Source organism: Geotrypetes seraphini, chromosome 7 (assembly GCF_902459505.1).
Source record: "Geotrypetes seraphini chromosome 7, aGeoSer1.1, whole genome shotgun sequence".
Taxonomy (NCBI): Eukaryota; Metazoa; Chordata; class Amphibia; order Gymnophiona; family Dermophiidae; genus Geotrypetes; species Geotrypetes seraphini.
In genome coordinates this window covers 1,484,507-1,512,203 of record NC_047090.1, presented here as the reverse complement: position 1 = coordinate 1,512,203, position 27,697 = coordinate 1,484,507, and the positions used below count along the sequence as shown (strand labels likewise).

Here is a 27,697-nt window from a genome sequence, read left to right as displayed (position 1 = left end):
GCTGCTTTTGGACTTGATGGGCCTTTGGTTGGACCCAGTATGGCAGTATTAGTGCTTCTCATTCTAGTATATTCTCTGATTTTACCCAGAATTCCTATTTTTATAGCATGTTTGTGGAGTTGGGAAAACTATTCTATACTATTTTTATATCTGAGAAGTATTTTAACTGCTGTTATGAATGGAATGTGAGACTCCTTTATCACTACTGCATTTGCAAAGTTCCTCTATTACAGTTTCAGTAATTCAACAAAATATGAAAGACAAACATTTATTCATTCGTTTAATTTTCTATAGCGTTCTCCCAGGTTTACGTGAATTTATTCAGGTATTCAAGCATTTTTCCCAGTCTGTCCTAGCAGGCTCACAACCTATCTATTGTACCTGGGGCAATGGGCGGATTCAGTGATTTGCCAAGGGTCGCATGGAGCAGTGTGACCTCAGGGTCCTGAGGCTGTAGCTTTAACCACTGTGCCACACAAGATAAGTGTGCTGATCCCTTGCACGAGATAAGTATTAGAGAATGACATGGTGACATAATTCATCACCGTTCCCATGGATAACCTGTGTCATTCTTACGTGTCTATCTCAACCTCAGTCCTTCTACACCTACATTCTTCAATGCAAGGCTTAAGGGTCTGTGGTTGAGCCCATTCATACTCTTGATTCTTCCCTGTCTCCTTGAATCATGACATCGAGATGGTTTCCCGCGGTTATCCATGAGGACGGGAACGGTGATGAATTTTGTCACCGTGTCATTCTCTAATAAGTATTTTATATTTCTATCTTGAGGATTAAGTGACTTGTCCAGGGTAATAGGGGGTGGTGCAGGGTTTGAATCCATGACCTCAGGGCAAGTAGAATCAGTGATGCATTGTGTCCAACCTAAGGTTCTAAAATGGAAATATGCACAACAGCTTAGAGATGGGCCTAGTTTACCTTGGTGTCTCTTCAAATAATGGAAGTTCACAAAAGCACTGAACCAATGGCTTGGATAGGAGCTCTTTATTCACTATGGCCATTAGACTCGACACAAGTTGTGTTTTGGCACAAGGCCTGCAGCAGGAGACCAAGGCTGTGACTGTTCCAGCTGATGTTTTGATCTCTGGTTTAGTGCAATAAACAGCAACTAGACAAATGTGGTAATAGCGAGTACCGCTTCTGATTTTCTTTTTTCTCTCTCCATCTCACTGCTAATATTGAAGTATGCAGTTCTCCTTATTTATACTTTTCTTTCTCTTCTCAAATTGATTACATGCTCCTTTCCTAAAATTACAATATTATTTTAATGCAACTGTAAACCACATTGATGTTTTTGCCACAATTGTAAGCGTAATTAGGGGGCAGATCATGGATCTATTTTGTACGAAGGTGCTTGTTTTTGGGCTTAGGTGCTGGTAGGTACCTAACTTAGACATGGCACATTTAGGCTAAGAAAATCCTGGCATAAATAGGGTATGCCTAAAACAGAGGTGTCAAAGTCACTCCTCGAGGGCTGCAATCCAGTTGGGTTTTCAGGATTTCCCCAATGAATATGCATGAGATCTATTAGCATACCATGAAAGCAGTGCATGCAAATAGATGTCATGCATATTCATTGGGGAAATCCTGAAAACCCGACTGGATTCCGGCCCTCGAGGAGGGACTTTGACACCCCTGGCCTAAAGTTAGGATGCCAAGTGCCATCTAAGGCTGCTTAGGCAGCACTAAACATGAGTCTATAAAGTGTGCCAAACTTTTATAGCATTGTTTAGTGTAGCACTAGTTGGGCCTAATTTGTAGGCATCATATATAAAATCAGGACAAGGAGTTGCAGTGGGAATCAAACCCACTTCCCCAGGTTCTCAGTCCACAGCACTAACCATTAGGCTCCTGCTCTATTTTATCCAGCTGCTAAAGGAATAGGGTAAAGGATTGGGTTACCATATTTGTGAAGACAAAAAAAAAAAAAGGACACGTGTCCCTGCCCATACTCCACCTGTTTCCTTGGTCCACCTTCCCATCCTCTGTACCCTTTTATTGCTTCTTGCTCTCTCTCCCTTCCTCCAGCTCTCCTCCTCCACGGGTGCTTCTTTCTCTCTCTCCTTCCCACACCCCTCCCCGGTGCCCCTTTCTCTCCTTCCAATCTCCTCTCCTGTTTTTGTCTCTCCCTGCCCAACCAGCACTACCCCAAGCTCCTTTTTCCAGCACTCTCTCTTTTCCATAAGGCTTCTCCAGCCCCCTCTCTCCATGGTGTTTCCCCAGTGCCCCCTCCATGCTGTTTCTCCCTCCCTCCCTCCATGCTACTTCTGCAGCCCCCTCCCTCCCTCCTTTCATGCTGTTTCTCCAGACCCCTCCCCTCCCCTAATGCGCTTCCCCTCATGACCTCTCTAGCTTCCATCTACCTCCTCTTCAGGCCCAGCCTGTAATTTAAACTTTGGGCAGCCGGTAGCAGTGAGCTTGCTGCAAGCAGCCTGCGCCAGAAGCCACCTCTTTGCAGCAATTTCCTGTTCCCACCTAGGCAGGACCTGCAGAGAGGTGGCTTCTGGGCAAGGCTGGTGGCAGCAGGCTTACTCCATTCCTCCTGCCAGCCACCTGAACATTAAATTATAGCCTGGAGAGGAGGTGGGTGGGGGAGTCAGGAAACCCAATCAGACTCCCCCATTTAAAACAAAAAACCAACAACAACATACGGGCACCCGGCCATCTGGTAACCCCAGTACATGAGCACGTAGCTAGAAAGGGGATGCATGCACAACTTTCCACGCCAAGCATAAAATGGAGCATGCAGATTTATAGAATGAGGGAGTTACAATATGTGCACAAATTTATGCTTGCCTTTATAAAATGCTATCAAATTAGCATGAATTTGAAAAACACGCCATGTTTAATATACCTAAATCGCACTTGGTGCAACAAAATAAGCTTTATAGCAATATTAATTCCTGAAAGCCAGATCTTCAGAGGTGCCTCTTATGGATTACAATATATTCATTCCACAAGATTTGTTTACACTAAAATCTTCATACGATCTTAAGCCTTCTAATTTTTTATTTTTAACTTTTTTAAATTGTTATAGAAACAACAACTTTGGAATCAGCATCAGGCAGGGACCAGTACTTCCACCATGTTTCGCCTCACGGTTAGTTCAAGGAAGTCCACCCCTATTCACCACAACATTCCAGCCTAGTGCTCTTGTGCTTCTTTCCCTTAGCCTCAACAACATGAAGCTGCTTAGCTCAGTTGTTTTCAACCTGGTCCTCAGGCACTACCTAGCTAGGGTTATCATATATTGAGCCTCACAAACCCGATGTCACAAGGCCCTACCCCCTCACAGCCTTATCTTCTTCCCTGACAAGCTCTGGCCATGTGTGGAGCATGCGTGGATGGGGGTGACATCACCTGCGCATTCTCAGAGGCCCTCCAGATGCGGCCGGAGCTCATCAGTGCTTTCCAAAACCTGTACCAATTGCTGGGTTTTGGAAATTCCATCCGGGTACCTGGACAGTCCTCCAAAAAGAGGACGTCTAGATTTTCCTGGCTGTCTGGTAATCCTATACCTAGCTAGTCAGGTTTTCAGTATATCCACAATGCCTATGCATGAGAGATGTTTGCATGCAATGAAGGCTGGCTCAGCCCATGGACCAGGTGAGGCCCTAGCCCCGGTGCCAGTGATAAAGGGCACAAAAATTCCAGTCCAATCTACCTTCAGACCTCTAGAGGGATAAATGCTAGACTGGGATTTTAATACCCTTTAAAAAAGGAGAAGATACTAGATCACATGTTTGGAGGTGGGGGGAAGAGAGAGATACCAGATTGCGGGGGTGGGAATACCAGTGTAAAAGTTAGCTCAGGGTGCCACAAAAAGGATAGTAGATGTGTGGAATAGGCTCCCTGGTACAGGTGGTGGAGACAGACTGTGAATTCAAGAATGCATTGGACAGGCACTTGAGATCTCTTAGGGAAAGGAGGAGATAGTTGATGGGCAGACTGGATGGGCCATTTGGCCTTTATCTGCTATCATATTTCTATATGTCAGCCAGTCCTGCATGCAATGATGCTAATACATCTCAAGCGTATATCATGTCTTATAGGGTGGATATCCTGAAACATCAATTGACTAGGTGGACCCTGAGGACTGGGCGGAAAACTACTACCTGAAGACCTAGGGCCGCCAATGCTCTAAAATTTTATAGAGAAACTAGTCTTTAAGCCTGTTACATTAACGGGTGCTAGAACATATGTGTGTGTGTCTGTCTTTCTTTCTTTCTCTCTCTCTCCTTAGCCACTTTCTTTCTTTCTGCCTTTCTTTTTCCTTGGCTGTCCATCACCACCCCTTGCCTGCTCCCCCTGTCCATTTTCCCTTCTTTTACCTCCTCTGTGTCCACCACCACCCCTTCACTGCTCTCCTTATGCAGCAGCAGCCCTTCTCCCTTTGTTTTACCTCCCCCCTGTCCAGCAGCACCTCTTTCCTTCTCCCCATGTCCAACATTAGTCCGTTCCTTTTTCTTCACCCCCCCTGTCCATCAGCATCTCTTTTCTTCTCCCCCTGTCCAGCAGTAGGCATCCCTTCCTTTTTTATCCCTCCTCCTCCTTCTTATCCCTATGATACTCTTACCTTGCTCTGCCCCTGATCAGAGGTTTCCGACAGCCGCCCAGTTGCACCCATTGGAAAAGTTCCCACTGCCGCATCCCGCACCCCTCCTGACGCGGCTCCCGCTGTCCTTTCTGTCTGTCTCTGTCCCCCTTTGCCTGTCTGTCTTTCTGTGTATCTCCCTGTCCCTGTGTCTTTCTTCTTTTCTTTGTGTTTCCCTTCCTCCCTCTGTCTGTCTGTCCAAAGCAGCATTCCATCCCCCTCCATTTCCTCCCCCCACACCAGTTCTTTCTTATTTTCTTTGTGTTTCCCTTCCTCTCTCTGTCTGTCTGTGCAAAGCAGCATTCCCTCCCCCTCCATTCCCCCCCCCACCAGTTCCCTGTGCAGCAGCATTAGCGTTTCCTCTCCCCCCCCTTTCCCTTCCCGCGGTCCGGACTACAAAGGTGGTGATTCCAGCAGCGCTTGCATCAGTCTCCACACGCTGCTTCGGGTCCTTCTACTGGCCTGATTTACTCTGGCACGTCCCTGATGACATCATCAGAGACGCGGCAGAGAAAATCAGGGCAGTAGAAGGGCCCGAAGTAGCGTGTGGAGACTGATGCACACGCTGTTGGAATCGCCATTCAGGTCTGCGGGAAGAGAAGGGGGTGGGCGGCAAAGGAGGAACGGAGATCGGCGGCGGCAGGAGGAATGGAGATCGTCGTCTGGCTGCGGTCCAGCTTGTGGAGGCAATCGGCTGGTGACGTATTAGCGCACATGCGCACTCCTTTGGCCACAGACCTACACGTACGGAACACGCAAATAGGAGTGTGCATGCGCGACTAGCTCTTTATAATAGATTGAAAGTAGAAAATGTATGAATACTTTCCTGTTGTGGTTTTTCTCAGTAACAATCAGCTGGGGTTCTATCCATGTTATTCAATTTTAAATTAAGTTATATTAATTAATTTATACTAATTTCATCAATACGAAGATGTGACATGAATGCGGAATTTTGAAAACATCTGACACAGGAAACCAGGATTGGCAGAAATAGCTCTATCTCCCCAGTCTGGGATTTCCTGTTGCTGAATTATGTCTTTTCTGAGTCACGAGCCTCGATGACTAACCTCTCTTACAAACTGAATGCTTACTTGGAGGTTTTCAACATTTAAATGCAGTTTAGAGAAACAGATTTTTACTTTGCCAGAATTCTGTTACTTTCTAACTGAATTACTAAATGCATATAAATTTCAGTGTGCCTAACAAAGTTTTTGAAGAAAGAAGAAATATGTTGACACCCTTGAAAAAAAATATGGTTCATTCTTTACAAACATTTATGAAAAGAGTGACTTATAGAATTCAGAAGGTAGTCCATCCGGTCCTGGAGCTTTTGCCAGTGCCATGGAGGAGATAGCTGTAATGAATTCATCTGAAGAAATAGGTTGTCTTAAAAATTGAAATTGAGTCTCAGTCACAGAGGGTAACAAAAGGGATTGTAGAAAGTCTGAGATTTGATTGTCAGGACAGGATGTTTCAGAAGCATAAAGAGATTCATAAAAGACACGAAAATCTTCAAGAATGTCTTTGGTAGCAGTGTGAATTGTTCCAGAAGAAGAAGTTATATGTGATACTCTATGCTTCATTCTATGTCCTTTCAAGTAAGAGGCCAGAAGACGACCAGCTTTGTTAGATTGGGCATAGTACATAGTAGACTGTCTAAACAGAGATGAGGAGGCAGAGGTGCTAAATATCTTATTATACTGGAATTTGAGATTTTGTAAGAGTTTATAGAGGTTTGGATCAAATTTGTCATACAATTGGGTTTCATGAGAATGGATTTCCTGTTCCAGGCGAAGTAGATCAGCTTTTTTCTGTTTGAGACGAAAAGCGGAGTAGCTTATCGTTTCACCACGTAGCCATGATTTGTAGGCTTCCCATAGGGTGGAATAGTCAGCAACTGAGTTTTGATTAATGGCGAAGAACTTTTCAGATTCGCAGATAATGTGGGATAAAAAGTCAGTATCATGCAATAGGATGTTATTCATTCTCCAAAACTTTTAGAGTGAGGACCACAGTAGGGAACAAGAAACAGCAGCATGGTCCGAGATGACAATATCATGAATTTTGGCAGTTTCAGTCATATGAAGAATGTCTTTTGATCCCAAAATATAGTTGATTCTGGAATAAGTTTTGTGGGATGCAGAATAAAATGTAAAATCTTTCATGGTAGGATACAGAATTCTCCACAAGTCAGACCATCCATAAGTCGTCATTGCGCTGGAAAGTGTAGTTCTGGATCGAAGTTTGGAGGGACGACATAGTGATGATTGATCCATGAAGGGATCAATAGGAAAGTTAAAATCCCAGCAATGATGGTGTGATCAGAAAGAGAGGAGGTGGTGATTGTGTGAAATGAGCTGAAAAAGTCTGGATCATCAGAGTTAGGGGCATAAATGTTAAGTAAGTTGAGCGGCATACCATCGATGGTACCCTCAATATATGACCAACGACCAGAAGGGTCGAATTTATGGAGAGAAAGTTGGAAGTTGATGGCTTTGCTGATGAGTATAGTGGTTCCATTTTTCTTACCATCAGCTGGAGCTGAATAGCAATGTTGAATCCAACCTCCTGATAGTTTTTGAGCTTCTGCAGCAGATAGATGGGAATCCTGAATTAGACATATGTCAGCATTCAGATGTTTGAAATAGTGCAGGATTTTTCTCCATTTAGCAGGATTGGAAATTCCTTTAACATTCAAAGAAACCAGAGTAATTCTAGTCATTAGGAATCAAGGGAAGATGGTGATCATAGAATCCATGTTAAAATCTGAGAGGTATGATGAGTAAAAATAGCCTCCAATAGAAGAAATAGCAAAATGGAAAATAGTTTTGAGAAAAACTCCACCAGAAAAAAAGTCACAAAAAGAGAAAACAAAAAACAAAAATAGATGCGACTCATGATGGCACCGAGTAGGCATAACGTGAAGAAAAAGAACCAGTGATGAGGTCGCATGCTGACAAAACATGCCCAACACACAGCTCCTCAGCCCAAAGTGGTCAGACAAAGGTAAAAAACAGAAATGAGATCAATCTGTAATTGTAACTACTCATCAGAGGCATCAGGTCATGTCATTAACATTTTCATCCAAAAATTTTTGCAGGTCTTTGGGATCCTCAAAGGTTTTGGAGGTGTTACGGTAGGTTATATTCATTTTGGCCGGGTAGAATAGGTCATATTGTGCACCAATGCTTTTAAGGTGTGAGCGCATGAAGAGGAAAATCTTTCTTTTTTGAGCAGAGGATTTGGACAAATCCGGGACGAACAAGATTTTCTTGGTTTCCACTGATAGAGGAGATTTAGCTTTTGCAGCCTGTAGTATCTGTAAAGTTTGCTGGTAACGGAGAATTTTCATAACTATCGGTCTCGCGAATTTAGATTGAGATGGTGGGCCAGATGGAACTCTATGAGCCCTCTCTATCTCTAAAGGTGGTGAGAATTGCAAATTTAAAAGTTTTGGGAGAAGATCTTGTAGATAAGAAATGAGGTCTTTACCCTCCAAGGTCTCCAGTAAACCTATAAGACGCATGTTATTCCTGCGCATACGGTTGGACAAGATCAATCTTATGTAGGCCCCGTTGCACTTCCTGCAGTTGTGTGTTGTGCGCTGCCACGCGCTCCTCAGTAAGATCCAGACGGGCGCTGTATTTCTTAAGCTGGAGCGTGATGTTATTAATTTCCGATCGAATATCTTCTGTGGCTGCGAGGTTATCTTGCATGAGAGTATGCAGAATTTGTAAGTCAGCAGCGATCGAGGCTCCCCGATCTTTGGCAACAGAGGAGCACGCTTTTTCAGGTGACGAAGGGTCGTGCTTGGAGCGCTTCAACGCATAATGCACGGCAGTATTGTTGACCGGCGGCGAACCATCCGGTTTATTAGATCGGGAAGACATAGCGATCTTGATATTTAAAGTTACTGACCTTTGAGGACGGTTGTAACGGATTGAAATCAAGTTTGATTTAGAGGGCTGGAGCGGAGGAATTAGTTAGACTGCCATCTTGTGCGCGGTCACGTAACCTCTCGGCCGGGCGAGGGGTTCATTCTGAATAAAATTTTTATTGTTAAAAAGTTAAAACTCTGCTAATTCCCCCCCTCCTTTACAAAGCTGTGCTAACGTTTTTAGCGCCGGCCACCACAGTAACAGCGCCTATGTTCCTAGAATTCCTATGAGCATCTGAGCTGCAGCCAGTGCTAATAACTCTAGTGCGGCTTTGTAAAGGAGGGGGTTTATGTGTCACCTGATAAGCTTATTAGGTGAAGCAAACATTATTTACTTGTTTTCTTGTTGCAGAGGACTCCTCTCTGAGGGAAAACCCACGGTGTTATGACTGTAAAAAGAATTTGAGATTGTGAATCTCTTCCAAACAGGGGAACAGGCTCCGTCAAAAATTACAAAGACTAGGGGACACTCGAAGTTACAGGGAAATACTTTTAAAATCAATAGGAGGAAATTTTTTTCCACTCAGAGAATAGTCAAACTCTTGAACGCGTTGCCAGAGCTTGTGGTAAGAGCGGATAATCTAGCTGGTTTTCAGAAAGGTTTGGATAAGTTCCTGGAGGAAAAGTCCATAGTCTGTTATTGAGAAAGACATGGGGGAAGCCACTGCTTGCCCTGTATTAGTAGCATGGAATGTTGCTACTCCTTGGGTTTTGGCCCAGGTACTAGTGACCTGGATTGGCCACCATGAGAATGGGCTTCTGGGCTTGATGGACCATTGGTCTGAGCCAGTAAGGCTATTCTTATGTTCTTTCGTTATATAATTGCAGCTAAAATGAAGCCATGGACATTAATTGTTTGGGCACAAACTATATCTGTGGATTGTGACTGCCTACACTCCACCCCAAACCAGCCCTTGTTCACACCTAAAACCAGGTGACATAAGAGTTTCCATTCTCAGGTCATTGCATGCATTTTAATGGGGCCATAATTTATATATATAGTGCTCCCCCGTTAATTTGTGGTCCGCGATTTGCGGTCCCGGTCATTTGTGGAATTTTCTGACTGTGAATGACTGGGCAGGAGAGGGCAGTCGGAAGGAATCACTCGCGGTATGCTCCGATCACCTCTTCCTACCAATCAGGAGTCTGACATCTTTGTTGAAACCTGCCCACCTTGGGAGGCCCTTCTGGTAGTGAAACTACTGATGGCATAGCTTTCAGCGTCTCAGATGTGCGCAAGCCCCAGTGGCACGACAAACCCATACCATGACATGTATTTTATAACAAGTACGCAGAGAAGATATCCTCAGCTTGATGAACCCCTGGGGTGTCAGAACACTGTGGCAGTTGGCTGCAGCACTCTCGGCCTCTGTTGCCAGCACCCTGTTCATGCATCAGAACAGACCAGTGGTCAGCAGTCTGTTCACTCAGTGGCCCTTAGGTCAAAGACCAGTGCCCTGTTTGAGTCTAGCCTTACTTGCGTATGCTCTGTTCCAGTAGGAACTTATCCAACCTTGTCTTGAATCCCTGAAGGGTGTTTTCCCCTATAACAGTCTCCGGAAGAGCGTTCCAGACCTCCACCACTCTGGGTGAAGAAGAACTTCCTTATGTTTGTACGGAATCTTTTCCCTTCTAACTTTAGCGAGTGCCCTCTCATTCTCTTCACCTTGGAGAGGGTGAACAGTCTCTCTTTCTCTACTAAGTCAATTCCCTTCAATATCTTGAATGTTTTGATCATGTCCCCTCTCAGTCTTCTTTTCAAGGGGTGCCACTATCGGTGGCTAGGATTGCTGCAGCCTGGGGGTTTGGCAGGTTGGGGTTGTCTTCAACTTGCAGAGGTGAAAGATCTCCACCAGCTAAAGAATTCAATTTTTAAGTTTTGTGGGAGCAGGAGGAGGGGCAGAGATGAAATATATCATGTCCCCCTCCACTCCACTCATTAGACCAGTGTCTCTCTAACTGTGTGTCGTGGCACAGCGGTTGGCGCCAAAGAGATTCCAGAATGTTACTTTATTTTTAAAAATTCCCTTCATAAATATACACTAGAATAGATGACATGTATGTTGTGTACACAAGAATCTGTCAATGTCTGAGCATCTGTGTGTATAAGGATACAACCGCCGAGATGAGCATCATTCTTTGATTTGATTGGTCCTTGAAAACTAACAGTATGCAGTAGTTATCCTAACTTGAGCAACAAAGCAATCAAGGCTTTGTTACTGTTTGGATCTTCTTATCTTTGCGAACATGGATTTTCATCTCTGACAGAAATTAATTAATTAATTTTTTTTTAAAGGATTGCAGATGACGAAATGCGTGTTTGCTTGTGGACTATTGAGCCGTGTTTTGAGTTAATTTGCACTCAAAAGCAAGCACATCAATCACATTGATTAGCAATTCTATTCTACCTACTTTAACTTCACCGTTGTTACCATTACCAGATGTCCTTATGTTCTACATATAAGTTCATGTAAACCTTTTTTTTTTCCCTTCTCTTCCTATATTTTAAGTTCTTGTAAACCATGCCGAGCTCCACATCCGTGGAGATGATGCGGTATATAAACTTAAGGTTTAATTTAGTTTAGTTAGTCCGGATTTCCCCAGACGGCTTTTCAAAACCTGGCACTTTGTCCGGGTTTTGAAAAACTTTCCTTCACATCGCGTCGGGCAGGAGGGCATCCGCACATGCCCGACGAGAGCAGGCAGCGGGGGCGGGGCTGGGGCGAGAATGGGTGGAACTTGGTGGGCCTGGTGACTGGTCTAGAGGTCCGGATTTTCCAAACAGATAATCTGGTAACCCTACCCATATGTAGCTTAAAGAACTTTAAATAAAACTCTCAAATTTAATTTTTTGTTGGTTATGCAAGCAATTATATAATTTCAATTATAATAGGCCACAACAAAAATTTGCTCTGTTTTTAAGTGTTCCAGAGCTAAAAGGTTTGAGAGTCGCTGCAAAAATTGCCTTCTAACCATGCCAATGGCTTAAACTCCAGAGGCTTCATCTGTTGTGAAACTCCTACCCAGTTATCTATCCATGTTTACATCCACCGCTACTTCTTCCAATGCTGCCAAAAAGCTACTGAAATCTCCATGCTGTTCAAGCATGACAATGATATATTTTATGTTCCAAAATGTAGTTGAGATTCACATATAAACTTTCTTACCATTATCCTTTGGTTTTTTTTTTTTAATTTGGCAAAATAATACAGCAGCTTTCTTAAGGAAATTGTTTTTACAGGACAGCTGGTAGGTAGATTGTGCCACAGTTTATCTAGTTCCTCTGGAAGGAGATTGACATTCTGAGATCAAACTTAAAGTTAACATAAAGTAAGTACAGAGCCATCTAACGGTGAAGAAAACATTAACTAGGAAAGACACAGCATTTAAAATTCTCAAGCTTGCATGTTGCATGTGAAAATATGCAGCACATTTGCTGAGCCAGCGTCTTGTTTTCTCGAACACTATTTACATTTTCAATAACCCTCTCCCCCCTCCCCCCTCCCCCCCCACCCACACAAATATTATTAAACATAGCTGAATAAAATTCTTGGTGCAAAAAGAAGAGAGCAAGTGCCTCTGCAATATGGGATCCAGCTTCCCTTTGTCTGCAGTGCAGTCTGCATTTTTGCAGACGTGGAGAAAAGCTTTGCAAAAGGGCCAACGCTTATGCTGCAGAAGATCCCAGATGGTTGTCTGGACGTGAAATATAGACAGGACATAAAAAGTGTTACAAACAAGGAATACTAGTTGAACGGTTTCCTTCAGGGTTAACATGAGTCGGTTTATCAGGATTTATTTGTGATGTGAGGATGTCAGGTCTAATTTTTATGGTTGCCCATTTTATGCTTGCTTTTAAAGGCAATGTAAGTGTTCATTTGTCTTTATCAAACAGGATCCCAGAGATTTAAACCTGTGTGTGGATATTCTGTTTGTCCAAGGGTATTTTATAAAATATAGTTTTTTCTATTTATTTTTCATAAGAATAGCCATACTGGGATAGACCGATGGGTCTTCTAGCCCACTATCCTGCTTCTACCAGTGACCAATGCAGGTCACAAATATCTGGCAGAATCCCAAAGAGAAGCAAGTTTCCATGCTACCATTCCCAGGGCAAGCAGTGGCTTTCCTCTTGTCTATCTCAATAACAGACTAAGGACCTTTCCTCCAGGAACTTATCCAAACTTTTTTTTAAGCCAGATATGCTAAATGCTTTAATCGTATCTTCTAATAATGAGTTCCAGGACAATTCATTTTAAAAGTACTCCAAACCAGATTGTTCAACTAATATGACTTGTGTTTAATAAGTACACTCAATCAAAATAGTAATAGTACTCAAACTCCTCAAATGAGCCAACAATGAAACTAAAACGTTCAAAATAGACCAAGCATGCACGTTGAGAAGAAGACTGAATGCCTCAAGTGCCCAGGGTCAATAGCCAGAACTTATCTTGGCCATTAAACCCACAACTGAGCTATCATCGGGTGCTGTCTTATTTTCTCAATAGGCCTTTTTATGCTTTTGTCCTTTTTTTAATTTTTTTATATAAATATTTTATCTTTTGTCTTTATATAGATGTTTTATAAATGTTCATTTTAACAAGGATTGATTGTCACTCTAAGTAAATAAGAACATAAGCAGTGCCTCCGCCAGGTCAGATCATAGGTCCATCCTGCCCAGCAGTCCGCTCCCGCGGCGGCCCAAACAGGTCACGACCTGTCTGAATCACTAGAAGGGGCTCCCTTGCCACCTTGGTTTCCCATTGAGTCCTATCTTCCCATCGAAGTCCTAACCCTCCGGTCTTGCACATGCACGACCTGGTTGGGTTTCTATACTTGTGTTACATCCCAGCACCTCTCTCAGTATCCCACGATCCCTTTATCCTTCAGGAATCCGTCCAATCCCTGTTTGAATCCTTGTACCGTACTCTGCCTGATCACTTCCTCTGGTAGCGCATTCCAAGTGTCCACGACCCTTTGGGTGAAAAAAAACTTCCTTGCATTTGTTTTGAACCTATCTCCCTTCAGTTTCTCCGAATGCCCCCTCGTGCCTGTTGTCCCTTTCAGCCTGAAGAATCTGTCCCTATCTACCCTCTCTATGCCCCTCATGACCTTGAAGGTCTCTATCATATCACCCCTGAGCCTCCTCTTTTCCAGAGAGAATAGCCCCAGCCTATCCAACCTCTCAGCGTATGGGTGGTGTGGTACTTAGCTCGGGTAAGCGACTGCCCGGCTCAGTCAGACGGAAGATTTCCGTTTCGCTCTCTATACATTTCAAAGAGCTTCTTCAGAACAGCGCGAAGATTAACTTCTACAAATGAATAAAACATCATTGTTACTAAATTTCTCATTGTTATGTTACTACTTAGTAACTATAACTACCGTAGTTAAACTGTCCTAGAAAAACACTTGGAAACACCCCCACCTTACATACTTTTAAAAAACTGAAGAAGATTTAAAGAATCCGTTTGTGAAGCTGAAACTTGAACTGCATTTTACTGACGGTGCTCTAGTCCGTAATTACGTATCCCACTGGCTTATTCAGGGGGAAAAGACCGTGACTGCGGTAAAGATTCTACTACTTAAAGCCTATGTCGGCGTCTGACGTCATATCCGGAACTGCCCTGTTTTTTTAGAAGAACCCTTTTATCAAACTTAAAGACAACAGCTGATTGATGGAAATTTAAATTGGAAGCATTAAGATAAACAGTTATTTAACAGTGAATGAAGTTAAATGCATTTGAGTGAACAGAAATATCTGACAAATCAGAGCAACGCATCTGAGCTGGACTGGACTGAACCGACCCTCAGCCAAAGAAAGCTTGCCAATTCAACGCTATGTTTAACCCTTTAGGTTGTATCGTTTGGAGTCGATCAATCCACTTCTGTTCATTCTGAAGAAGTTTTTTCCCCCCATCCCCCCCTCTGCATGATTCCGGAATTTGATCAATAACCATAAATGCCAGTTGCTGAAATGTGTGCTGGTCAGTTAAACAATGTGCTACCAGCGGAGCCTCTTTTCTCTGTAGATGCAAGCAAAACAGCCTAGTGGTCTTCCCTATGTAGATCTTGGAACAGGGACATTTAATCAAATAGACCACGAATTCTGACCTGCGAGATGTTTTATAGCGTAAGTTGTACGTTCTATGGTTCAACGGGTTTTCAAAAGAGGATCCTTGTGTGGTTAAGGGGCAGATTTGACAACTGCCACACTTAGAGTGGTAACCTTTCGACCTGTCCAGCTGGACGTCCTCATCAGGTTTGAGGCTCAAATATTCTCTAAAGTTTCGTGACCTAGTGTACGCCAAACGAAGCTGAACATTTTCAAAGCATGGAAGTCCTTGTCAAATTCTCCAATGGTTACGGATGATATTGGCCAATTGCTGTGATTCCGTGTTATGTCTAAGGACACAGGTCATAAGTTCTTCATCAGTATGAACGGATATTGCTGGGTTACTACTGTTTTGTAAGAGCCACTCCCGATGGTTATTCTTGGCTCTTCGATACCCCTTTCTTAAAACCTTTTTGGGGTACCCTCTATCAGAGAGAGATTTAGAAAGTTGTTTTGACGATGACTTAAAGTCTTGCATATGGCTACAGATTCTTCGGTACCTCAGAAACTGGGAGAATGGTAGACTGTCTTTAAGAGTCGCAGGATGACAGCTGCTGTATTCCAAAAGACTGATCGTATCCATGGGCTTAATGTATAAAGTTGTTTCTAGTTTGCCCTGTTTAATGGAAACCCATGTGTTCAAAAAATTTATGCCCACCATAGATTGATGCAATGTGAATTGTATATGACAGTCTCTTGTGTTTAACCACTCAAAGAAAGAGTTAAGTTGCTGATTGGAACCTTGCCATAGCAAGAAAACATCATCGATGTACCTTTTCCACCCCTGATGTTATTGGTCCACATGTTATCATACACGTACTGTTCTTCAAACTCCTTCATATATAAACAGGCGATGGAAGGTGCACAAGTTGCTCCCATGGCCACTCCTTTATTTTGTAAATATAAGGAGTGGCCACCCGTGAAGAAATTTTCCATTAACGCCAGTCGCAGAAGAGAGATAATGAACTCTGTAGGACACTGATGAGGGCGAATACGGCTATCTAAAGCTTTCTGGGCTACCTCGAGACAGTGACTTTGTGGCAAAGAGGTGTATAAAGATACTACATCTAACGTCACCAATGTTATGGGACCCTCTGGTAGTTCAATCTGTTGTAACCATGTTAAGAAATGGCTAGTGTCCTTGATATAAGATTGACTCGTTGTTCCTTCTCTCCTGGGTAATTTTTGTCACATCTAAATATGCCCACATCCTTTTACCATAAAACAAATTTTTTGAAAATTTAAAGTATAAGTTCACAAATGAATCCTGGTCTTGTTGAAAAACGAATGATATCAATAATGTTGTCCTTGGAGTTGACTCAGTGATAGATTCTTCTAGTATCGCAGATATATCTTTCAAATCAAGCTGAGGTTGAGTATTTTTCCTTTCCTTCCCTTCCTGCGTCTCCTGGAAATTTTTTTTTATCACAGTAGGTAGATAATACATTTTGTTTAAAGGGGGTATAAACTCAGGAGAATATTTCAATATCTCTACCAAATTTTTTTTGACGAGATCATCCCAGGAGTCTTAGGAAAGTTCAAAATTCTAACATTAACCTTTTCCTATCGTGTGTCCCGGATAACGGGACATTCCAAAAATGTTGTTGCCTTCGTATGTCCCATACTAATAAAGAGCCAGTAACACAAAATATTTGAATTTACAGACTTATGACATTTACATTGTGTGTACAATAGCTGTAAATGATAACGGTGAATGATACCAAACTTTGCTAAAATAATTACGATTGGAACCAGCGTAACGTAAAATTTATTACGATAAGAAAAGGTTAAGAACATAAGAACATAAGCAATGCCTCTGCTGGGTCAGACCTGAGGTCCATCGTGCCCAGCAGCCCGCTCACGCGGCGGCCCAACAGGTCCAGGACCTGTGCAGTAATCCTCTATCTATACCCCTCTATCCCCTTTTCCAGCAGGAAATTGTCCAATCCTTTCTTCAACCCTAATACCGTACTCTGCCCTATTACGTCCTCTGGAAGCGCATTCCAGGTGTCCACCACACGCTGGGTAAAGAAGAACTTCCTAGCATTTGTTTTGAATCTGTCCCCTTTCAGCTTTTCCGAATGCCCTCTTGTTCTGTTAAAGTTTTCAATATTTTCTATTTTACGTTGTAACAATGTACCATCCTTTATTGTAAGACCTTTATATTCTTGCATTGATTGTACCTCAGTTTGAAGTTTTTCAATAGAGTTTTTGGTTTCAAGATTTGTTTGTTCAAAAGTTTTTGTAATAGTGTCTAGCTTTGCTCCAAGAGCCTTTACCTCCTCTGCCGTTTTCATTGTTACCACATCTAATTTCTGGAGCATCTTGAGAATAGTTGATAGTGTCCTCCGTCGCGGGGGAAAAACCCCTTAAGCTGGTCCGCATGGGCAGAAGCTCATCTGCCGAGGATCCTTCCTCTATGGAAAGGTCGGGTGCGTCTTTGGCTTCCCTCAATTCCACTTCTAGGGCAGCTGCATCGGCCGGAAAAGGAGGCGGCACAACCGGTGCAGGCGAGAGGAAGATCTCCTGCCCCAGTGTAATCGAGTCTTCTCCCTTCGGGAACGCAGTGGGGCTTAACTCGCCCATTAGAAAGCAAACTCCTGGCAGGCATTGATCCAAAGTACACTGGACTAAAGCAGCCAAGGGAGCTGAGGAGGTAGACGCCCTCACGCTACCTTTTCGATTGGTATGCGGCACTTCATTGTAAGTAGTATAATATAAAGCATAAGGAGCGTTCTCACTGCTGCCAGGTTAGCGCCGCCATCTTGGCCACTCCCGCCTACCAAGAATGTTATTTTTTAACAATTGAATTATGTATGTTTGTTTAACATTTTATGCATGTTACTATGGAAACTGTAAAGGTAATAAACGGTATATAAATTTTTAAATAAATAGACCCTTGGTTTAAATGGGTGTGCCTAATATGACCCATCCTAGTGCTAAGAATGATTCCATAAAGTTTGTGTAACTCTTACAGAATTGCACTTAGCACCGTGCAAGTCGGCGCCATATATACGAGTAGAATCAGGCCCTGTGTGGCCATGTCTATTGCGCAGGTTAACACACCTGCATCAACCCCTTCGGCAACCGCTGATTAGGTTTGCAAGAGTTTTCTTCATCGGCTTCTCTGACCTCTAGATTATACCGTTAATAAAAATATACATTCTTTTCATATACATTAACATAAATAAACTGTTGAAATGGTGGGCTGAGAAAACAGTTTTTGTTCCAACAGCATATTTTTATTTTGACAGAAAAATAAATGATGAGGGTTATTTTTCTCCACAAAAAAAAGCTGAGGTTGCAATTAGCACTTTATCATCCAGAAGCAGCTTGTGACCGCAGTGCTCCAGTACACGCCACAATGTCCACCTGTACGACAGGTATTTATGTATCCACATCATTTTTATAGCTAGATCTGTTTCGGAAGAAAAATGGCGCAAGATATGAACAGCGGAATTTACTATTAAGGGAGGGAAATTACAGAATTAGTTTTACAGCTTTGAACCTGCGGCACTACTGCAAAGACTGAAAGAATTTTCCCCACAAACATGTTTCTCATGTGAGGGAGAGTGTGGCACAGTGGTTAAAGCTACAACTAGAGAATGACACGGTGACAAAATTCATCACCGTTCCCGTCCCCACGGATAACCGTGGGAAACCATCTTCATGTCATTCTTTAAGGAGAGAGGGAAGAATCAGAGTATGAATGGCCACAACCACTGACCCTCAAGCTATGGTGGTCGGTCTGAGCATATCACGATAATATTGTATGATTGTAGTACATGATATTTGTTGAATATAAAATATTTACTCTGTGATATTTTGAATGTTGAACTGTAGAGAACTGACACGGGAGCTCCCATGTTAACTCTGCATTAACCAGTTAGCTTGTACTAAATATGGCCTATTAGCTGGCTAATGCTAGGTGTCTAACCACCGATATTAACTGGCTTCAACCTTTTGAACAGCTGGTTCATAAACTGCCTGTCAGAATTGTATTTTAAAATAACTTGGCGCCTTTGAATATAAATGCTGTAACTTCTACTACATTCAAACACAGACATGACCTCAGGTCGTAAGGATGAAATTAACCATAAGCCAGGATGCTGAATTCCAACAAGCAGGGACATGACTAAATACAGTCAGATTACTGGGTGCAAAGCTGAAAGCAGCAGCGATTTTAGTATGGTTGTTTATGGCAGTTGTCATAGTGTTAAAGGCTTCTCATATAACTGTAAAAACATATTTTAAATGCATTTCTTATGCCGTAATAGTATAAAATAAATGAGTTGCAATTTTGATGTGAGCAGTAAATAAAACTATCTCTTATATAGCAAGCATTCGAAGATACATATTTTGGAAAACAAAACAATTCTTTTTTTTTTTTTTAACATATGTAAAATCTCAATTTATAGATATAAGAACAATTTTTGGCATACCTGTAGATCAGGGCTGCCCAAGTCCGGTCCTCGAGATCTACTGGCAGGCCAGGTTTTCAGAATATCCACAATGAATATGCATGAGAGAGATTTGCCTGCACTGCCTTCTTGGTATGCAAATCTCTCTCTCTTGCATATTCATTGTGGATATTCTGAAAACCTGGCCTGCCAGTAGATCTCGAGAACCGGACTTAGGCAGCCCTGCTGTAGATCATATATATCCTGGTTGGTATTGACTTTGACAAGTTTTAGACCAAAAATGAAGTTGGTTTCATGGTAATGAAAATTTATAACAACTAGTTGATGTTATTTTTTTATGTATACACCAGGGATCTCAAAGTCCCTCCTTGAGGGCCACAATCCAGTCGGGTTTTCAGGATTTCCCCAGTGAATATGCATGAGATCTATGTGCATGCACTGCTTTCAATGCGTATTCATTGGGGAAATCCTGAAAACCCGACTGGATTGCAGCTCTCAAGGAAGGACTTTGAGATCCCTGGTATACACCAACTAACTCAATTCATATGTAACTCGATACTTTTACCTAACTGGGTCTGTTACTATATTATTGTAACCCACCATGAACTCTTTTGCTTTGGGCACTGGTGGAATATAAATTCCATGTAATGTACTCGTAATGTCCTTGAGGTTTACAGGCAGGCCAGGTTTTCAGGATATCCAGAATAAGTAAGCAAAAGAGAGTGCATGCATTTCCTCCTTGGTAAGCAGACAGATCTCTCTCATGCACATTCATTACTGCTTTTCCTTGCAGCCTATTGACTGGCTAAGATTTCTTAGCAATATCTGACCAATGGGCTGCAGGAGGAGGTGGGAGGTGGAGCTACAGAGGCACCACATTAGCAAACTTCATTTCTTCTTTTCCCTGTAGCCTATTGGCTGGCTAAGCTTCTTTAGGAATGTCTGATCAATGGGCTGCAAGGGGAGGCGGGAACATCAGAAAAATTCCCCAAATGAATTTTGCTGAATTCCAGACCTAGCCAAATCGCTTTCTCGCACCCAAAGACCCTAGATTCACCCCATTTCATGAAAATCCTTAGGACCAAGATAAAATTTATCTACATACATACAAATATTTATACAATTATTGCTCATTTTATAGTCTAGGATTTCTTTTTATTTTACAGGTGTCATGGATAACATTTGTGTGATGTTTATGTATCAATTATATTGATTTGATTTGACTTGATTATTGTGCAGTACTACAGTTCTCCCCTTTTTTTAAAAATTCTTTATTCATTTTCAAAATTACATTAAGTGTTAAATATATTCATTCACATTGACAATAAATACATCACTTACAAACAATCATTGGTACATTACATAAATTCTTATCTCTTTCCCTTTCCCATCCCTCCCATCCATATATTCCATTATCATATAAAACATGTAATAATAAAATTTCCCCCTCCCTACAGTCCTCCCCTGATAATTGCGGAGGTTCCGTTCCAGGAACCCCTGCGAATATTGAAAAACCACAAATAAGGTTTCTTGCCTGGGGAGGCAGAAGATGGCAGCTGGAGTGCTGGCGAGCAAAGGAAATCACTCGCAGTATGCTCCGACCACCTCTTCCTGCACTAAAGTCAGGCTCCTGATTGGTGAAGCCTGATTTTAGCACAGGAAGTCCTGGTCAGAGAATACTGTGAATGGCTGGGGGAACACTGTATATTACTCCTATTCAATACTTGTACAATAAAAAGAAATAATGAATAAATGCTGCATACCTATGCATTTTTGGCCCACTCTATAGGAAGGCACCACACGAGCTTCTTTGTCAGGAATGTGCTAAAGTGGTTAAAAAAACTACTGATGGGAAATACAAGCTTACATAAATTATAATTTTAAAGCAATTTCTGCATGGCTGAAAAGACTTTGACCTAGGCCAGAGGTAGGCAATTCCAGTCTTCGAGAGCCGGAGCCAGGTCAGGTTTTCAGGATATTCACAATGAATATGTATGAGATGGATTTGCATGCACTGCCTCCTTGAGATGCAAATCTATCTCATGCATATTGATTGTGGATATCCTGAAAACCTGACCTGGCTCCGGCTCTCGAGGACCGGAATTGCCTACCCCTGACCTAGGCGAAGGAAGGCAGTATGTGGTGAGGCATGGCAAGAAATACCAGAAGCTCTGGAAGACATAAAAAAAAACCAAAAGAGAAGCCCAGGAGTCGGCTTTCATGTACCAGTGGTGCTTTTCCTTGCAGAGGCTAATCAGCGGAGTACTTGGGTTACATTCAATTGCTGATTTGTGAAGAACGTTGTTGTGGCAACACAATACACAAGAACTAGGAGAAAACATTCTGCTGGATTATCTGAATTCATTTTTAAAACCGTGTTCTTTAAAGAATAACGACAGTGTTTTTCTTCCCCTCTTAGTACATTTCAGATTGCTACTAACATCTGGACCTGGAAAGGCCCGGTTGTTCGCCCTCCCTCTCTACCCAATAGCAGTTTACAAGCCCCTTGACCCCACCCTGAGGGGTGGCAGGTACCTCCCTGCCCCTTTGAATGGGTCACCATCTCACCTGGCACCCACTTTTAAACTTGCTGTTCTCCAACCACGCATCTCCCGATGAGCCTCAAGGTTTGGTGGTTCGAGACCCCCGCTGATGTGACCTCCCCCTCGAGCTCCCATCACCAGAAACTTGCTCCACACCCAAGCCTCGCTCCTCGGCAGTCCCCGTCTTTTATAACCCTCCTGCCCTGATTCCCGCCACAGCCAATCATTTCAAAGTGCTGCTGCGGGAACCACTCACTCGCCCTATCAGCCTCGACTCGCATCCCGAGAACCAATCCTGATGGGCGACCAATGTGGGCCTTCCAGTTCCGTATTACAGGCACTCGTCGAGATTAGCTCTCAAGCTTGTCCTAACATCTGGACCTGGAAAGGCCCAGTTGCTCTCTTCACCCCCTCCCCATTGTTTCCCAATCCCTCTTATTTCTTCTCAACCTATCAGCCATATACCAAACTTAAACAAATAACAAAACGACGCCAGTTTTGATGGTAAATTGAGTCACAGCTCTGTTTATTGGAACATACACAATAACACTGCCTTAAACATGACACTTGGTCTACCATAAACAGTACCCAATAGCAGTTTACAAGCCCCTTGACCCTACCCCTGCCAGCAAGGGTCGGGGGGGGGGGTGATGGCAGGTACCTCGCTGCCCCTTCGAACAGGTCACCATCCCACCTGGCACCCACTTTTGAACTTTCTGCTCCCCAACCATTCATCTCCCGATGAGCCCCAATCAACAGAGCTGCGACTAACGGCCATCTTCAAGTAAACAGTTTTCACAAAAACTGCAAAATCATCTAATAAGTTCAACCCCACATCTGAAAGATGTACTCAATCACGAGCAAAAAGTCCCATAAACGTAACATCAATCCACTCATGTCGAATGTGAACACCACCACTGGCCACAACCCATGATCCAATTTGCTTATTCACCTTGGCTACTCCTCGAGTCCAGTTCTTGGACCCCAATCAGCGAGGTTGAGGGATGATGTCAGACCAAGCCACCCTCGTGTCTGGGAACCATGACAACGAAGGCTATCTCGTACTGTATTAACAAGTCGCTTCCCAGTCCAGGCATTGATATCATTGCCCCTGAGATGAATCAACAAGATGTTCGGGATACGAGGGCTATCTCTCATACTGTGGAGCAATTGGACCCATCACATGCCCCTGTCCCCAACATGATACACAAATGCCCCGTTTGAGCCAGTCCAAAGTAAACACCGCCAGGGCGAGCCATCACTCGGTCCCAGTCCAATGTATAAAAGAGTGGCCCACAATCCACAACGCAAAGGACCATGGAACAGCATCTAGAAAATACACAGCAATATACTGAAACACCAGCAATGGAGGATAACCCGGTTAGTAAAACATATGCCAACAAACCACGAGCAACAGGCTTGGATGCAAAATGCAGGTGCTTCCCCAACTCCCAACACAGAATACCACTCCCACCCAAATAGCCCCTCCTTCACTCACAACACTCCTCCCTACATATTCCCAGTGCAAATGTAGCCTCGGAAGGCTCCCAAAGACCAGAATCCCAAACTCTGAATACCCTGATCAGAAAGACCCATCACCCTCGCACTCGTCATCACACCGATCCTGAAGGAATGAGTACCATATTTGGCTGGATCCAGTTCACACCAACTCAAGACCCTCTGCAACACAGCCAAAAATTGGTATTGAGTAAGTGGGGACCCGTCACCATGAACCAGTAGCACAGTACCGCCTGGACACTGGACCTACAAAAATGCCTGCAGCAAGGTAACTGGGCAAGTGGAACTGCCCAGGACCCGCTGTAGCAAAACGGTCTGTCCTCTGCCCAACTGATCGGTCTTAGACTGCATCACTTTCACCAACAGGGTATCACCACGCATCTGCACATGCTCGATTCTTAAACCAGTTGCAAGTGACTCGGCTGAAGGGTGCACCATCAACTCTCTCACTTGCAGTGCCCCAAAGAAAGCTAAAGAAAAGGCTGCTTTAAATAGTCTCTCCTCATATGGGGAGAAAACCACTAACACTAATACCCGAAGCAAATGAGCAAGCCGATCATGCGTAATAGACAGTCTGCCATCCGGCACTGACGGCCAAAGTCTTCCCATCGCTTCTAGCATCTAGTGTACCAAGAAGCCCGCAGCGGGGTTTCCCCACCCCAGAGCTTGGCAAATAATGGAAACCCTGCCAATTTTCCCGCCACTGCATGTCAAGAAGCCCCCTCCTGAAAGCTTTCCACCACATACGCTATCCAACCCATTCTGTAATGGGACCATGTTGAAGGAGCGACCAAACCTCTCAGCATTTTCCAGATGCCCTTGTCACCAACTGCCATAAATGCTCCAGCATCACCCGTCCTTCCTCCTGTGCCTTTGGCATGAGATGTCGGAACTGCAAAAATTGAAAGTGAAATAAAGCATCAGCGATCCTATTTTGCACTCCAGGCATGTGGTGTACTTCTAGATAAGCGATTTTATCAAAATTTTATTAAACTTGAACAAACAGCGAAGAACCAGTGAGCGAATCAAGGAGTTAATCTGCACACAGGGAGCCGACTGTTTGTTGACTACTTCCACCACCCCTGCATTATCACACCAGAACACGATTCTGCGATCTTGCAACCGTGCTAGCCAGAGCTCACAAGCTACAACTAAGGGAAAAAGCTCCAACAATGTGATGTTCTTCGTAAGCCCCCTGCTTACCCACTCCACTGGCCACTGTGCCGTGCACAACTCCCCCTTGACAATACAAACCGAAGCCAACACCACCCACTGCATCTGAAAAATGGTCCAGGTTGTAATTTGTCACCCCCAATCCTTGAATAGGCAACGTTCTGTTAAAGGACTAGAGAAATTGAGATCACACACAGAGATCTGCCGAATTCCAGCTGTAATTCGCACAAAATACCGCCAATGCCGAATACTGGATATTGCATAAGCAAGTCGCTGAGAAAAGGCTCTACTCATAGGTAGCACATGGCATGCAAAATTCAGGGACCCCCAACAAAGACTGCACGACACGCAAGGTTATCTTTTTGAATCCCATCACTTGCTATATCAAACTAAGCAATGGCCGAATTTTTGTGTCTGGAAGATGAGTAACCATTGCCTCAGAGTTGAGTTCTATACCTAAAAATGTACGAGTGGTGACCAGCCCTTCTGATTTGTCCACTGCTAATGGCACCCCAAACTCGCTGTACATCTGCTCAAAGGCCCCCTTGAGCACCCTACACTCATCTGAGCCATGGGGACTGACAAACAGGAAGTCATCTAGATCAGTGGTTCCCAACCCTGTCCTGGAGGACCACCAGGCCAATCGGGTTTTCAGGATATCCCTAATGAATATGCATGGAACAGATTTGCATGCCTCCCACTTCCATTATATGCAAATCTCTCTCATGCATATTCATTAGGGCTAGCCTGAAAACCCGATTGGCCTGGTGGTCCTCCAGGACAGAGTTGGGAACCACCGATCTAGATAATGTACCAGTGTATTAAGTTCCGACTGCTGAAAGCCTCAAAGTACGCCCTTAAGATGGAGCAACCCATCAACAGGCACTTATCAAAGAAATATCGACTCTTGAAATGAAATCCCAATAGCGGATAGGACTCTGAGTGAACCGGCAACAGGTGGAAGGCAGATTCCACAAAAGTGACAAAAGTGCACCCGAGCCCACCCGTTGAATGATCTTAAGGGCACTGTCAAAGGATGCTTAGTGCACCGTACAGAGGTCATGCAGAATGCCATCGTTTACTGACCTTCCCACTGGGGATGACAAATTGTGAATTAAATGATATTTTCCAGGCTCTTTTTTGGGAATGACCACCAGCAGCGAAATCATCATGTCCTAAACAGGTTTATCAAGGAAAGGTCCAGCTATGTGGCCCCTGTGATAGCTCCTCGCCCAACTTGTCTCAAACAACAGACACTTTTCCAACAATTCAGTGGCCTTGGAATTAACGTACCTCCTAAGTCAAGGTTGCAATGCATCTATCCACACAGGAGTAGGAGCTCTCTAGACCTGCCTATTTACCGGACCTTTTGGGGGGCATTTGAGAGTGGAATGTCCCTGGGGTTGTGGGTTCAAACCCATGCTGCTTCTTGTGACCCTAGGCAAGTTACTTAATTCTCCACAGCCTCTGGGTACATTAGACAGACTGTGAGCCTGCTGGGACAGATAGGGAAAATGCTTGAGGACCTGATTTGTAACCCATTCTGAGCTCCTGGGAGGATGGGCTAAAAAAAAAAATTGAATAAATAAATATGTGATGATTTGTACAATTTATAGTAGGGAGCAAATGTTTGCAATGCCATACTGTTTCTTAAAGTGCTTGTCAGTTAGGCTAAGTATGCAATCTTTCTATGCAGGTCTACAATAAAAGGCATAACACATATTTTTTTTTTAAGATAAACATCCTATAAGTGCCTAAGGATTTTTTTTTCTCTTATGGTTACTACCTGGATGGATCTTGTCCTTGGCATCTTTTTTTTTTTACACAAAGCTTGGAGCTAGGATAATAACTAATTCTTTCCTTTTACACCTGTGATCTTCTAGACCAGGGGTAGGGAACTCCGGTCCTCGAGAGCTGAATGCCAGTCTGGTTTTCAGGATTTCCCCAATGAATATGCATTGAAAGCAGTGCATGCAAATAGATCTCCTGCATATTCATTGGGAGAAATCCTGAAAACCCGACTGGAAGACCTGTCTTGCCTTCTCCAGGAAGTGCCTGATCAGGAGGTGAAGCCTCAGCTTGTGCCTTTGCCCTGGGCTGCTTTAAGCGGTGAGGTCGAGCCACCACGGCAGAGGGGATCCACATCCTGCTGGCAGCCGTGTGAGAGGTGGAGCTGAGCAGCGTTTCTTAGTTCAGAACTCCCTTCAAGCGGGGGATCCAGGTCCAGCAGGGCGCCCTGTCCTGTGCTGGAAAGGAAGGCAGGGGGGAAAGTGGCTTTGATGCACAGAAGATACGGAATCGGACAGAAAAAGGACTGTCAAATTCAAGGTTCCTTAGAGCATAAACTTTATTATTTTTAATTCTCCACTTTTGACATTTTCATCTCTTAATGGAAACGCGATCCAATGCACTATAGGACTGCTGAAAATTTGTGAGGAATTGTAGCTAAATTTATGATGTAAGCTTTTATTGGACTATTTAAAACGTTTGAATGGATTTGCACAAATAAATTGGTGAGTGTTTCTATGTCGTTTATCCATATTTCAAGAAATTTGACCCTTGTTCTTAACATAGAGGAGAGTTAAAAGTAAAATTTCCCCGGTTAACAGCTGTTTTACACGTTACTATTACAAATGCTAATTTTTAATTAACATTTGATTAACATAAATACTTTTATAATTGAGTGCCATTATTATTATTTGCTGCTATAATCTACTGCAGTACATAGCCTGTTTTTCTTTCTTCACACAAAGAATCAGCATGATAAGTTTTCTTTGTGATTGCTGGCACTCTAGTTTCTATAAATCACAAAGGGATAATTACAGGCTGTGATTTGCGGTGGGGAGGGGTTGGAACAGAAGCAAATGGCTGTAACTCTGCAATCACTGGGTCCCCACAAACTCTGTAGTTTATTGGTACTAAGCCAGTGATTCCCAACCCTGTCCTGGAGGACCACCAGGCCAATCGGGTTTTCAGGCTAGCCCTAATGAATATGCATGAGAGAGATTTGCATATGTTGGAAGTGATAGGCATGCAAATTTGCTTCATGCATATTCATTAGGGCTAGCCTGAAAACCCAATTGACCTGGTGTTCCTCCAGGACAGGGTTGGGAACCACTGTACTAAGCCACATTTCCGGTAAAATTGCATGGTTCTTCTCTTACCTCTAGAGCAGGGATCTCAAAGTCCCTCCTTGAGGGCCGCAATCCAGTCAGGTTTTCAGGATTTCCCCAATGAATATGCATTGAAAGCAGTGCATGCACATAGATCTCATGCATATTCATTGGGGAAATCCTGAAAACCCGACTGGATTCCGGCCCTCGAGGACCGGAGTTGCCCATCCCTGACATAGACACTCTAATCCAGGGGTCTCAAAGTCCC

General features: G+C 43.4%; 1 protein-coding gene across 9 annotated transcripts in view; it reads left to right on the top strand.

The window, feature by feature from the left end:
- Positions 1-26,429: 26,429 nt before the first annotated feature.
- Positions 26,430-27,697, top strand: part of ANO4 (anoctamin 4) — a 207,152-nt gene continuing 205,884 nt past the window's right edge. For all 9 annotated transcript variants that reach the window (XM_033953171.1, XM_033953170.1, XM_033953169.1 and 6 more), the window contains exon 1: positions 26,430-26,829. The gene's annotated coding sequence lies outside the window, so the exon portion shown is untranslated. The remainder of the gene's footprint in view (positions 26,830-27,697) is intronic.